Source organism: Podarcis tiliguerta, assembly GCF_965153285.1.
Source record: "Podarcis tiliguerta genome assembly, chromosome: 9".
Taxonomy (NCBI): Eukaryota; Metazoa; Chordata; class Lepidosauria; order Squamata; family Lacertidae; genus Podarcis; species Podarcis tiliguerta.
In genome coordinates this window covers 74,664,904-74,679,164 of record NC_139542.1, presented here as the reverse complement: position 1 = coordinate 74,679,164, position 14,261 = coordinate 74,664,904, and the positions used below count along the sequence as shown (strand labels likewise).

Sequence of the window (14,261 nt, the reverse complement as noted above, 5' to 3'; positions counted from 1 at the left end):
AATCAACACAAAGGATGCTCCAAAATATAGTCTTAAATCTGGCAGTGTGAATACACCTCTTTCTTTAATATCTGCTAATATTTTATACTTAATTCTGGGCTTCTTCCCTTGCCAGATAAACCTTGAGAGATACCTTTGCCATTGTTTGAAGCATTCTGTATTGCTTATTATCGGAATTGTCTGAAACAGAAACAACATTTTAGGCAAAACTTTCATATCAATTGCAGATTCAGGTAGGTAGCCGTGTTGGTCTGACGTAATTGAAATATAAAAAAAAATTTAAAAAATTGTCCAGTAGCACCTTAGAGACCAACTAAGTTTGTTCTGGGTATAAGCTTTCGTGTGCATGCACACTGCTTCAGATATTAATTGCAGAGATTCTTCCTAGCAGTTTCATTCTTCCCCATCTTTCAAAATCTTTTTTTACTCTAACATTATCAAATGCAGAGAGACCAGTTCCACCTGCCTCCTCATCGCCATGGAAAGTCAAGACGTGCCATTTTGACGTGTACTGGAACATACGCTTTTTCAGAGCATGTGTTCCTGCACTACTTTCTGACTAAAACATAACCTGAGATAAAAAGTTACACAGTTAATACCACTAGACATAGGCAGCAACAGCAGTTAAAAACGAAAATCAAAAATCAATCATCAACAAAACAGCAGTCAGTTAAAGCTACCTAACATGTGTCCTAAATGCCAGCAGACATAAATGTGTTCAGAGACAGCTTTCCAGTCTTAGGGCAACACCACCGAAAAGATCCTTTGTCTAGATATCAGCAATCTTATCTCTGAAGGGGAAGGAAACACTTCTGAAGCAGTAAAGAACAAGAAGGTTCAAAGCTGCCCAGAGTGGCTGGGGCAACCCAGTCAGATCGGCTGAATACAAATAATAAAATTATTATTGTTGTTGTTGTTGGCAAGGTACACAGTTGCAATGAGCTGGAGTAATGCTGGGCAGAAATCATGTGCACAGTATACTCAAAAGATACCCAGGTCCCTACCATTGTCTAAGGGTGCAGAAATTCAATTCTGTTTGCATTTAAAGGCAAACATACATAATTCACTCATTTTGAAACAGTACACAAACTGAAATAGTCATCCTTCAAGATTCACACGCTTCCAAATTTTACAATGCAATTTTCCAGCCAAGTCGTGTGCACAAAAATGCATATACAGTACTATGTTAAAATAAATGCATACAATAGTGGAAACAACATACAAAAACACATTATAGGAGGGGGAGCTGGGGCTTCACTCCCTCTGAAGGAGCACGTCCGTAGCCTGGAGGTATTCCTGGATCCACTATGGTCACTTGAGTCTTACTTTGGAAACTTCAGCTGGTGCAGCATTGGGAACGGATCCTGGCCCGACTGCACTGGCTGCCAATTAGTTTCTGGACCCAATTCAAAGTGCTGGCTTAGCTATAAATCCTTAAATACCTCAAGGCCTGCCTCTCCCCATATGAACTGACTCAGACCCTGCAATCATCTTCCGAATGCCTTCCTCCATGAGAGGTCCAGAGGGCGGCAACACAGAACAAGCCTTTTTCTGTGGTGGCTCCCCATTTGAAGAATGCTCTCCCCAGGGAGGCTTGCCGGGAACCTTCACTGCGTATCTTTAGGTGTCAGGTGAAAACGTGCCTCTTCAACCAAGACTTTGACTGAGTAAACAATCTATAGCCTTTTAAATGTGTTTGGGGGGAAATGTATTGGTTTTTTGTTATTATGTTATGTATTTTGTGTTTTCATTTTGTGTTTTTATCTTGTAAACTGCCTTGTGATCTTTAGATTAAGGGAGGTACATGAATTTAATAAATAATAACAATAATGTTTTGCCTAAAAATGTGTACTAGGCAGAATTGAAAACAAAATGTATATATTAAGAGAAATTTCCTTTAGAATGCTGGAACTTAGCAAGTATATACAATAATACAATTTTGTCTACCTAATGATCTAGACTCATTAAGAGTATTTTCATGGCTAAAATACACATCTAAGACTTAAAACTTTCTCTTCTGCTAAAAAGAGTTTCATTACCAAATTTATTTGAACTGTGTTCAAATAAATCAAGGGAAGTAATAGTGCCACTGTATTCTGCTCTGGTCAGACCTCACCTGGAGTACTGTGTCCAGTTCTGGGTACCACAGTTCAAGAAGGACACTGACAAACTGGAACGTGTCCAGAGGAGGGCAACCAAAATGGTCAAAGGCCTGGAAACGATGCCTTATGAGGAACGGCTAAGGGAGCTGGGCATGTTTAGCCTGCAGAAGAGGAGGTTAAGGGGTGATATGATAGCCATGTTCAAATATATCAAAGGATGTCACATAGAGGAGGGAGAAAGGTTGTTTTCTGCTGCTCCAGAGAAGCGGACACGGAGCAATGGATCCAAACTACAAGAAAAAAGATTCCACCTAAACATTAGGAAGAACTTCCTGACAGTAAGAGCTGTTCGACAGTGGAATTTGCTGCCAAGGAGTGTGGTGGAGTCTCCTTCTTTGGAGGTCTTTAAGCAGAGGCTTGACAACCATATGTCAGGAGTGGTCTAATGGTGGTTCCTGCTTGGCAGGGGGTTGGACTCGATGGCCCTTGTGGTCTCTTCCAACTCTATGATTCTATGTGTTTTGAAAGTCCAGTGCTTTACTGTTTTTCAGTACAGGACTAAATATTAAGATAGAACAATTGATTTGTAGCAATGCCTGAGCATATGGAATAAATAGGCTGTGATAACTGGGGCATGATGAAGTTTCACAACTTAAGTTGTGAAAACCTGATCTTGCTGCAATTAGCAAAGCCTAACTGGAGTTAATAGACTCATTAGTTATTTGGGTAATGTATGAAGAGAAGCAATGAAACCAGAGGGAATAATAGTTTTTGAAAGCACATAAATTAAAGGGCTCTGCGCAAACTAAATCAATATTCTGAAGCAAGGGCAGAGTCACTACTCGCACAAAAGGTAAAAATATATAAGAAGCGTTTTAAGAATCTTCTGGTGATTGTTTCAGGGGTCAGCAAACTTTTTCAGCAGGGGGCCGGTCCACTGTCCCTCAGACCTTGTGGTGGGCCGGACTATATTTTGGAAAAAAATGAATGAATTCCTATGCCCCACAAATAAGCCAGATACGCATTTTAAATAAAAGGACACATGCTGCTCACGTAAAAACACGCTGGTTCCCAGACCATCTGCAGGCTGGACTGAGAAGGCGATTGGGCCGGATCTGGCCCCCAGGCCTTAGGTTGCCTACCCCAGTCTCCCACAACCTGGTGCCCCCCCCAACCCTAATCCTCCATCATCCCCCACCAGAATTACTGCAAAACCTGAGAGGGTATTGTTGTTGGCAAGTTCCAAGTCATGAAGTTTTCAGGGGCAGGGGGCTTATTAGTAAAAGCAGTGGCGGCAGCATATTCCCCCTCTGATTTTAAGGCAGTTTCCCCCACCACTTCAGTCATCACTGAGCTGCAGCAATTGGCAGACAGGTTGGTTGCCACATTCCCTCGCTCTTCTCTAAATTAAAAACTCCCAATGTGTCCACTTTGCCAGTTGTGGTAGTTGTGTGTCGACTGAAGCCTGGGGGAATTCTTTTAAGCAAGTGGCATGAGGGGGGCAAGAGAAAATGTTGCCACTGCTTCATTTTTACTGGTAATTGTACCGTGCATGAAAATGCACTAATTTCTTCACACACTGAGTTAGGGAAATAATTTCTTCCTCTCAAAGCTCTAACCCCCACCCTCCTTGCATGCACCAGAAAGTTTCTGGTTAAACCAGGCACCCCTAAGCTTCGGCCCTCCAGATGTTTTGGACTACAATTCCCATCATCCCTGACCACTGGTCCTGTTAGCTAGGGATCATGGGGGTTGTAGGCCAAAACATCTGGAGGGCCACAGGTTGGGGGTGCCTGGGTTAAACTTTTGGATCAATACTAGAAAAATAAACCTAGCAACTCTTCAACAAAAATAGCATATAATAATTCTTTCCTAAAAGGGCAAAGTAGATAAGCAAAAATTCTAACTGGTTGAAATATATTTTGGGTGGTTTTTATGGAAATACACAGTGAACAGCAACTCCTGGAGAAACTGCCATAAAATTGTGGAAAACACCCCCCCCCCCCAATCAAGATGTGCTCTGCCATGATGGAGTGGATGTTGTGCTCAGCCCACCGGAAAAGGAGGGAGACTTAACTGAAGATCTTTCACTCTTGTGATTGTACTGAGGGATGCCTGGACGCTGAGGTCCAGCGCCGAGGGCCTTCTGGCGGTTCCCTCGCTGCGAGAAGCCAAGTTACAGGGAACCAGGCAGAGGGCTCGACCACCTTGGCAAGACATCTGTCCTTTCTCCACTGCTGGTGGGTCTGAAAGCCCAACTTGACAAGCTCCCTCTCATTATGGGAGAACATGCGATGGAAGGAGGGCTGGTCAAACTGTGTCTAGAAGTCTTCTGTGTGAAATTTCCCTCTCAAGTTTCTGCAACTAAAGTTCTCCAAAACAGTTTCCAAAAAAGAAACCAATAAACAATAATAATAATAATTCACTATATCTGAAAAGGAATATGGCTACGATTAAAACAGAAGTTCACCTACAAAATTCCCTTAGCTAAAAGCTTTCTGAAATAACAAGCTAAAAAACCCAAAAATGTAAAAGGAAGAGACCAACCTCCACGAGGCAAGGAATGGGGCAACTCAAAATGCTCCTATCCAGAAGGCTCCGGATTTTACAGCCAACTGCCGCACAAAATCAGGGGCATAAGAATCTCCTTGGGCCATTCAGGGTGCGCAGGACAGAAAGATGAATCTATGGCACAAGGCACATTTTTCAGGAGTGGGACCTAATCATTCTAGGGCCTTGAGGGGAACACATCAAAAGCATCCTTTTGAATGGGGCCCAGAAACAAACAGGTAACCAATGAAGCATCTGGGGCCAACTGATGTTTCCATATAGTCCTGAAAGGCTACCACACACAAATAAATTACTGAACTGCACTCCAATTTATTAGGTTTGTCTCCCACTTTTTGATTGGAGTTGCCAGCACAGCTTACAAGAACCAAACACAAATTCCATTAAAAATCTTGCAAGTCAAAAATAGAGAATCAAAGCAATGTGGTAATATTTTTTTTTGGGGGGGGGGGGACAGCAGAGAGACAAACAGAAAGCATTTTCTCCAATATTGTAATCCCGTTCTGGAGGTGAGTTCTTGATCGTGGAGAGAATGTGCATGAGGAGCATGGGCCCATCTCAAGTAGATCACTCATCTTCCAGCCACTAGCATAGATTTTTAAAAAAAACAGAATTAGATGAAAGTGTGGAGGATAGCTACATCCATGGAAACCAGCCATAACAGCTAAAACAGAATGTTCAGTGGCAGTGCACCTCCAACAATTAATTTTGGGGATAAACATCAGGAGACAGCTCTCACCATCATGCTTTTGCTTGCATGTTTCCCAGAAAGACACTGCTGGCCACTGCTGGAAACAGAAGGCTAACTAGATGGACTCTTGCTCAGATCCAGCAAGATTTTTTGTTTTGTTTTTGCCATTCTTTAATTCTCCCCACTGCAAACACAAGATTGCCTAGCTGAGCCTGCATGATTTGCATTCAGTTCTCAGTTGAATTACACAATAATCTGATTAACTGCTCCCATTTTTAGCCTATTATTAGTACGCTTTGATCTTCTATCTGAAGAAACTGTACCAAAGTGTTATATTCTATGTGTCTCATTACCTTGGAGATTGGAATCATGATCTTAGTTACTAGGGAATGATCCCAGAGGAAGGCAGGAGGCTTGAGGAAGGGGCTGTCAATGCATAAACAAGCCACATGCCACAGAGTTTTGCTTCTACAAGCTAACAAAACTGGGACCGTACTAGAGAATATTTCCACGGCACAGAGGCTTCCAGCGCACAAGAGAGAGCCAGTGTGGTGTAGTGGTTAAGAGCGGTAGTCACGTAATCTGGGGAACCGGGTTCGCGTCTCCGCTCCTCCACATGCAGCTGCTGGGTGACCTTGGGCCAGTCACACTTCTCTGAAGTCTCTCAGCCCCACTCACCTCACAGAGTGTTTGTTGTGGGGGAGGAAGGGAAAGGAGAATGTTAGCCGCTTTGAGACTCCTTAAGGGTAGTGATAAAGCAGGATATCAAGTACAAACTCTTCAAAATCCAAACAAGCAAAGAAGGCAGCAGACCCAAACTGTGCCCTGTGTGGGGCTAACCCTGATGATTCCCAAGCCTGATTACAGAGGGCAAGGAAGACATTAGCAGGCTGTACAACAAAGCTATGAGATCTTTGAGAGCAACAGACACAGTAATTAATGCATTCAAAGACTGACTGGAGTGGGCCAGCACACTCTTAAGCACCTGCTTGCACAAGTCTTGGGCTCATGTTCTTCATGCCTCTCCCTTCCGCAGCCAAGAGGCAATGGAAGCTTTTAAACAAATGGACTCAAATCCCCATGCTGCCTGAACTCACAGAACCATTATCTGATTGTAATTAAAACCCAGTTATTAAGAATAAACCAGGAACAAACTATGGTTTCAAATTCTGGTTTGTTCTCACTAGAGTTTAAACCAAGACAGATGACATTACTTGCTATAACTTGGGTTTGCTTAAAGCTTCACAGTTTCCCGAGTTAAGGCATGTCACCCCCCTCACACACACATCTTGAGAAACTTATAAATCTGTATGGAATCAAGAGATAAGCTATGGTCCGTTTCCCCATAAGTCTTATGCATTAAACAATTACAGGTACCTACCCACTCCATCATTCAACCCACCCCATAATGGCCCTTATTACTTCAAGTGTTCATAGGAAGCCACCTGAAAATTGGAACTGTAAGTGCCTTTTAAGCTCATCTCACCACCACCACCACCACAGACACTTATACCTAAAACCCCCAAACACATAAAAACCCAAAATTAATACTAGCAGAGTTCTTCTAACAGACATTTAGTACAATGAAAGTAGACAAGAATGTGAGGTGCACATCCTAGGCCTGTTAACAATTTCCTTGAATACGTCACAATCCATCCAGTTTTTACAGTACTTATAGAACAAGACTTTTAAAATCCAAATATGCTGTGTGGAAACATTTCGACGTAACCTTTAATAAAAACACTGCTGCCATTTACTTGACAGAAACCAATCAGTCAAGCTACAGTCAAGCTGTTATAAGCAGAATGCCTGCAACATGTCAGCTGACAGTGAGTTGTCTTTGGACCCCAGAAGAACAAGCTGTGGTGTATAATTAAAGGTTTTTGAGGCACGGTCTACTCCTGACAAATGCTCTCCACACACCCAGAAAAGCTAATAGCCAAATGATATATTTCAGCCAGGGAATCACATGCTTAAACTCTCTTAAGTAAGCCAGCACAGATGGGCATTGTCACAGGGGTCTAGGTAGAACTCTAAATGGATATGATTGTACACATCTGTCCAACAGCATCTGGCTACTGTTAGAGAGAATCTCTGTTTTAAAACAAGAAAGTTGAGTGCCACTTGCTTTGCTCAGTGAGCAAGTAGAAAACACAAAAACAGTGAGTTCACATACCTTGAATACCTTGGATGGGGAAACCCAGCCAGGTGGGCAGAGTATAAATAATAAAAAAATTACTATTATTATTATTATGGTGGGGAGAAATAGATGTTGCTGTCAAAGAGCACAAGAGAAGCCCCAGCTACAGTATGTTAAAGTTCTAAGATGGCAACGTAAGGAAGTTTGCAACTAGTGGTAAGATCCCAGGTTGCGCCACTCTCCTTTTGATCAAGGTGTGAGTCCATGAGAAAAAGCTGAAGTATGTGCGGCTTTTTCATTTCAGAAAAGAAACACTCAACTAAGGAGGACATGCTAGCATTCTGTAGAGGCAACTTCTGGTTTACCTTGAAAAAATCTAACCTGAGAAGCACTCTGTCTCTTAAGCAGTTTTGTTTGGGCTACAGCAAGAACTTCAAAGGAAGTCCAGGGTGCCTGCTCAGGTCTCTCCAAAAGATTTCTTGAAATGCCACAGTCAAGTTCTGTTTGTTGATCTGCAGCACTTCTGAAGACTGCCCATATAGTAGTAGTCAGAAGGCAAGAAAGAGGGGTAGCCAGCAAAGAACAAAAGGAAAGAAGAAAAATCTTCAATATATAGTGTTTCAAAAAACGTATATTAACTGAATTTCATTTCATTTTTATTTTCTAACTATTTATATACAACTTATCTGCTTTCGTCTAAGTGGTGTGCATCCTGTTTTAAAGAGTGTCCTGCAAGGACAACTCTTATTTTAAAATAAAAGTTTTAAAAACTTTTATTGGAGTCTTCAGAAAGAAGCAGGGTTAAACTTCTCGTCACCTTTGCCAACACCTAGGAGAAAAAGAAACCAAAATACTCCTCATCGCATGAAATACTCTCTGAAGGCTTGAATTTGTCAATATCATGATTCAGTTTACTGCAACAAACACAGAGCCCTGCCTCTTCCTGTCAAAGAATAAAGAAGATTAAACTGTATTTCTTAGCCTTCCCAGCCGTCCCCAGAAGGCATGCTTTTCAGTTGCTCATTGAAACAGAAGGACCTCCTATTATGTCCGTCTGAAAATGAATCTAGTGTTAATTTACAACACGCTCTTTGGCATTTTTGTTAAACGTTAGGGTGACCCTATGCAAAACAAGACAGAACTGCTACAGCTTTAGTAGTGGTAGAGAAGAAGAGAGCGTGCCGGCAAGCACAGCTTCTCAGCATTGTCCAAATTTACTCTCTCACACACTCAAGAATCCTGGTTTGGTTTTGCTTTTTGTATCAGGGTCACCCTAGTTAAAAGTACTACTCAAACTAGTTCCCACCTAATAAACATAATTATTTTATACTATTTCAGAATTGTGGATACCCAGAAGCAGAATAAAAAATATTGGGCTTAGGAAGTAATGATAGCAGGCTGCACTAGAGTTCCATATCAAAATGAGTTATCAAAACTGTCTCAATTTTGAAAATGCAGCCTTTGAAAAAGGATGTGAGGTGAGCTTTTGGGGTTTTTTAGGTCAGTCAAATTGAATGAGGGAGATACAAATAATAGTCTTAACAAATGGAAACCAAAGAACTAATATTCATTTTTTTGTATTTATGAAGCAGGCAATGCTCCCATTTGTGCTGCACAGTCAAGAGAAAACTTCAAAAGGTGATGCTTTCTTGCAGAATTGATTGTCTGCTAATTTAAACATCTGGATATAGCACCAGTGGATAGGCACCAGTAAAACCCACAGTGAAAGTTGAACTGAAGGTCAACAGACAGAAGCCACACAAAATGTGAATATTCCAAAACAAACTCTGCATATTTGATAATAAAGTTTATTTTTTTGACGCACACCAAAAGGTTTAGAAACCTGATGGGGCTTGTGTGAACAGAGTAATAATCAAGAAAGGCCATTATACTTACAATGAAAGGTATTTCTGGATCCCGAAAAAGCTGCCGCCAAGTTGGGTTTAGGTTTGGCGCCACCTGGCAGTCAACAGGCAATATTGCAAGTTTGCCAAAATAATTCTCAGCTAGGGCGAAAGTGTTCATCTGGAAATGATAAAGGAATCTGGAAGGTGGCGACCATGTGGGTGGTAATGCCGAAGGTAAAGGAACTAGAGCCACGGAGAAATTCAAGGAGAGGTAGAATGAATCATCCTGGAAAAAAAGGTGAACACCGGGAGTCTCAGGAATAAATGACTGCTTTCTGCAAGGCAAAATAAAAAACTGAAGAAGGAAGGAGCCAAGACATCCTGTTTGGTTTGTTTATTTTTGCAAGCTTGCAATGTTGCTTATTGACCACCAGGTGGCGCCAAACCTAAACCCAACCTGGCCACAGCTTTTACGGGGCCTCCAGAACAAACTTATATCAAGAAGAACTGGAAAGTGCTAGCAGAACTGGTCAAGTAAGATGCAGAAAGAATTCGGTGGAAACCTATGAAGATGATAGAAGCCCAAGCTGTTCATTTTAATGGAAAACCTCAAAGAATAACGACACACGTGGCACTTGTGATCCAGCCAGAACAGCCTGGATAGGTTTAGATGAGAAGTGTGGAAGAAAGTACAAAGCAATTTCCACACACCAAACATATCTAGATCAGAACCATCTATAAAATGGAGTTCCTCCCCAAGGTTTCACAGATGAAGGATTATCTTAATTCTGCTGCAACCTGGAAGTGAAGTAACTGAGTTTAGGACTTTTTTCGATGCAAAGCTACAGTAGGTTGAAACTTCTTCCATTTTAGAAAAAGGGGGAAAAAATAAAAGTGAGGTACAGAACAGTTTGTTTCTCCTGCCGACTGAAGATATAGGCATGAAACAGTCACTTGCTTATTTGCATTGAAAGGTAAGAAATTGCCTCTAGGACTAGGTGAACTGGAAGTTTTTATAAACCTTTATAAAGAGGTCCTCATTTTTTATGCTACTCATCTGCATGGGCAGGAAGATGCTACGGTTATTTCAAAATGAAGAAAGGGCAGGTGCCTGTTAGGGACATACAGGGTTCTCTTGCCATAGGACAGCTTGTTCTGCTGCGCTGATGGATGAGATCAAACGAAATGTTCCCACTCCTCTAGCCACTTCAAGCCCTTGTTCTAGGTCTTCGCTTGAAAGGAAAGTATGGCTACACATTTTGCCCAGTTCAGATGCAATAGCAAACTATGGCTTGATCAAACAAGGAAGGGAGGCAATGTGAATATGCAGGAGCAATAAGGGAGGGGAAGCACACAGGTCAGGGGTCAGCAAACTCTTCAAGTCCACTGTCCCTCAGACCTTGTGGGAAGAGAACAAATTCCTATGTCCCACAAATAACCCAGAGATGCATTTTAAATAAAAGCACACATTCTACTCATGTAAAAACATGCTGATTCCTGGACTGTCCGCAGGCCAAATTTAGAAGGCGACTGGGCCAGATTTGGCCCCTGGGCTTTAGTTGCCTGCCCATGACATAGGGCATGTCCAGACTTGTCCACATCACATTTCATGTCAGTCTCATTTACTCATCACAAATTACTGCTTATTTTTCATAGGCTGTCCCTCTCCTTCTAGAACTGAAAGGCACTTGGGAAGCCTAAATTTGTGTGATTGTTTCAGTGTGCTAAAGAAGCGGGGAGAAGGCTCAGTTCCTTTGGTATCCGGCCATAACAATACAGTTTACTAACTTCATAACAACACATTATAACAAACTTGCAATTACAGTTATCTATAATCCAAGTTTGTTTCCCTGTGGTTTAGGGAAACAAACTAGGATCAGAAATCAGTTTATGAAGTTTGCTTGAGATCATACATAACACAACTAACCATGGTTAGTTGAAAACAGAGTTTGGAAGCTTTTGCAGACCGTCTTGATTACTTCAAGAGTCTGAAACAGGACATTTCATGAAGAGACATGAACAAGTACTTAAGGTATTTCCATAGCAACTCCAAAGCTGAAATCTGCTGCATAGACAAGTTGTCTTGAATGATTAGAATGGGATATTTATGCAACTTCAATAGTAAGAAGGCAGCACAGGGATTCAGCCAGCACTCCCCCTAAAGACACAGGCTCACTGAGCGCGCTCCTAGACGTGTCCCTAAGCATGGATGCTCAGGTTTCTGCAGTGGCCAGGAGTGCAACCGTGCAGTTACAGCCAGAGCACCAGCTGCACCCATTCGCGGAGATGTCTGACTTGGTCACAGTGACACATGCCTTGGTTACATCCCATAGGATTACTGCGACGTGCTCCACATGGGGCTGCCTTTGAAAAGTGCTCAGAAACCTCACCTGGCTCAAAGAGCTGCTGCAGCCAGAATGCTGACCGCAGCTGGTTAGAGGGAGCATATGACTTACTCAGTATAACAGCTCCATTGGTTACTGGTCTGTTTCTGGACACAATTCAAAGTGCTGGTTAGAGTTGGGCGATATCTGGTTTTCAACATCATGATATATCAACCAGTTAATCATTGTGATATATATTATGATGTCTGAAATAACACTGAAAAAGCAGCTGGGGTGTGCTGGGAGGGGGGAGCGACCAGGAGGAAGGGAAGGAGGCTGCTTGCTTGCTCACGCAAAGGCGCTTCTGCCCACTCCCTCCCCAGTCGAGCCTCAGCCTTGGCAGACAAAGCCTGAGAAAGTGCTCCAAGTGCCTGCTGGCCTGCCTATCTGCCTTCGCCCGAGCAAGCAGGGTAGGCTGCCTCTTCCCTCCCAGTGGGTCATTCTGCCTGCAACCGACCGGCAGGAAGGAGGCAGCCCACCCCACTTGCTCAGGTGAAGGTAAATCACAGAGCACGCAATCTGAGCGGGAAAGACATCGCAGCTCCCCAGCTACCACCAGCACAGCGCAGGCAGCAGCCAGGGAGCCGTGACGTATTGCCAGCTCAAGAAGTCTGAAACCAGTATTGCAATCTGAGCTTCATACCAGTTTCAGACAATGAACTGAAATATCGCCCGGTTCTAAGTGCTGGTTATGGCATATAAAGCCCTACATGGCTTAGGTCCAAGCTATCTGAAAGACCATATTCCTTCATACAAACCTTCCCAGGCTCTGAGATCTTTAGGGGAGGCCCTTCTCTTGGTCCCACCACTCTCACAGACATACTAGGTGAGGACGTGGAAAAGGGCCTTCTTGGTGGCTGCCCCCAGGCTCTGGAACAACCTCCCTAGAGCAGTTAGACTGGCTCCCTCCTTGTTCTCCTTCCACAGGCAGGTGAAGACATTCTTGTTTCATTCTTGCTGGAAGGCTGGTGCCATGCTGCTTTTACTGTAATTATTTGTACGTTCTAAACCTATTTTACATGTGTATATAGTTCTATTAATTCTATTGTTTAACTGTTATTTAATTATTTTCTCTATGTTTTTAATGATTCTTATTTTCATCTGTAAGCTGTTTTGAGTTCCATAAGGGAAAAAGATGGGGTATACGTAAATGTATAATAATAACGAGCCCGTGAAATGCACATCAAAATGACTACATTGCTGACACACTAGGTATTGTTTTTTATTATTTATTAAATTTGTATACCACCCTTCATCCAAAGTTCTCAAGACGGTCCACAGCATAAAATTACAAAATAAAAACAAGAGCAAAACAGACCCATACCCCACAAACACATCTAAAAAGGCATAGAATGTCAATCCGCCAAAGGCCCGGTTGAAGAGGAATGTTTTCACCTGGTGCCTAAAGATGTATAATGAAGGCGCCAGGCAAGACCCTCTGGGGTGAGCATTCCACAAACAGGCCCGTTCTCATGGAGGAGGCACACAAATAAAGGCCTCAGGGGATTATCACAGGGTCCAAGTTGGTTCACACGGGGAGAGACAGTCTTTGAGGTATTGTAGTCAGTGCTTTTTTTCTAAAAAAAATGTTTAGGGACACTCTCATTTTGACTCAAGAAAACCAGCATTTTATAGTTCAAATTGGGGGGAATAAATGGACAAAAGTACAAAGATTCACAAAATGTTTAGGGGTATGTGTAACACTGTGTCCCCGCCCCCCCCAGAAAAGAAGCACTGATTGCAGTCCTATGCTGTTTAAGGCTTTATGTGTCAAAACCATCACTTTGACTTGGGCCAAGAAACTGATTGGCAGGTAGAAAGCTCACATTTGGGGCATATATAGTCCAATACTCTTCTAGTTGGCAGAAAAGTCTGAAAATGGGCACACACAGTACAAGAAAGTCTAGATAGGTGACTAAAGCTATGTTTGCAGGCTTTTTCAATGGTGTTTCAGATATACGTGATTTCACTTAAACACACAGTACCTTAGAACATAACCCTGAGTAAATGGGGCGTTGCCTGTATAATATTACATTCATATCCCAACCTTCCACCGAGGTGCTGCTGCCATTTCCACAGCTAGCAAGGACAATCCTAGTTCAATCTCTCTCTCTCTCTATCATAAAAACGCATTATCTGCAAAATTTCTGAAGCCAGAGGAAACCCCTGCGCCCACATCCCAGGAGTGAAGCTCTATGTTCTGGCTGTTCTGAAGAAGGAAAAGCACTCTGCATGTACTCAGAGGCATTTATTAGTTTTCCTCTTCAAAGTTCCAGCTTTTTGTCATGAAGAACAGGGTCTAGAGCCGCTCACTAATTAAGCCTGGCCCTCCAGTGTACGTGGAGCGTTTCTTCTGCCTAAGGGAGCACGTCCGAGGCTCTTGAGTGACCAGCACTGTCTCCAAGACCCTTTGATACCATTTCCCCCATATTTTACAATAGGATCACAATTAAGACCATAACTTTAATGCTGCCGATTTCTATTTAAAAATATCTTATTAAAATAAATCAGCTAGGGTTCAATTTGTTT

At 42.5% G+C, this 14,261-nt stretch overlaps 1 protein-coding gene and 1 long non-coding RNA gene across 6 annotated transcripts in view; one reads left to right on the top strand and one right to left on the bottom strand.

Annotated features, from left to right (window-relative positions):
* Positions 1-14,261, top strand: part of LOC310657925 — a 66,657-nt gene that overhangs the window by 11,635 nt on the left and 40,761 nt on the right. The window contains exon 2 of one of the 3 annotated variants that reach the window (XR_014502003.1): positions 9,091-9,139. The exons of the other annotated variants lie outside the window; for them this stretch is intronic. This is a non-coding gene — a long non-coding RNA (uncharacterized lncRNA). The remainder of the gene's footprint in view (positions 1-9,090; positions 9,140-14,261) is intronic. 3 annotated transcript variants of the gene reach the window in all.
* The window catches only part of TMEM266 (transmembrane protein 266), a 96,753-nt gene that overhangs the window by 73,763 nt on the left and 8,729 nt on the right, over positions 1-14,261 (bottom strand). The gene's annotated exons all lie outside the window — the stretch shown is intronic.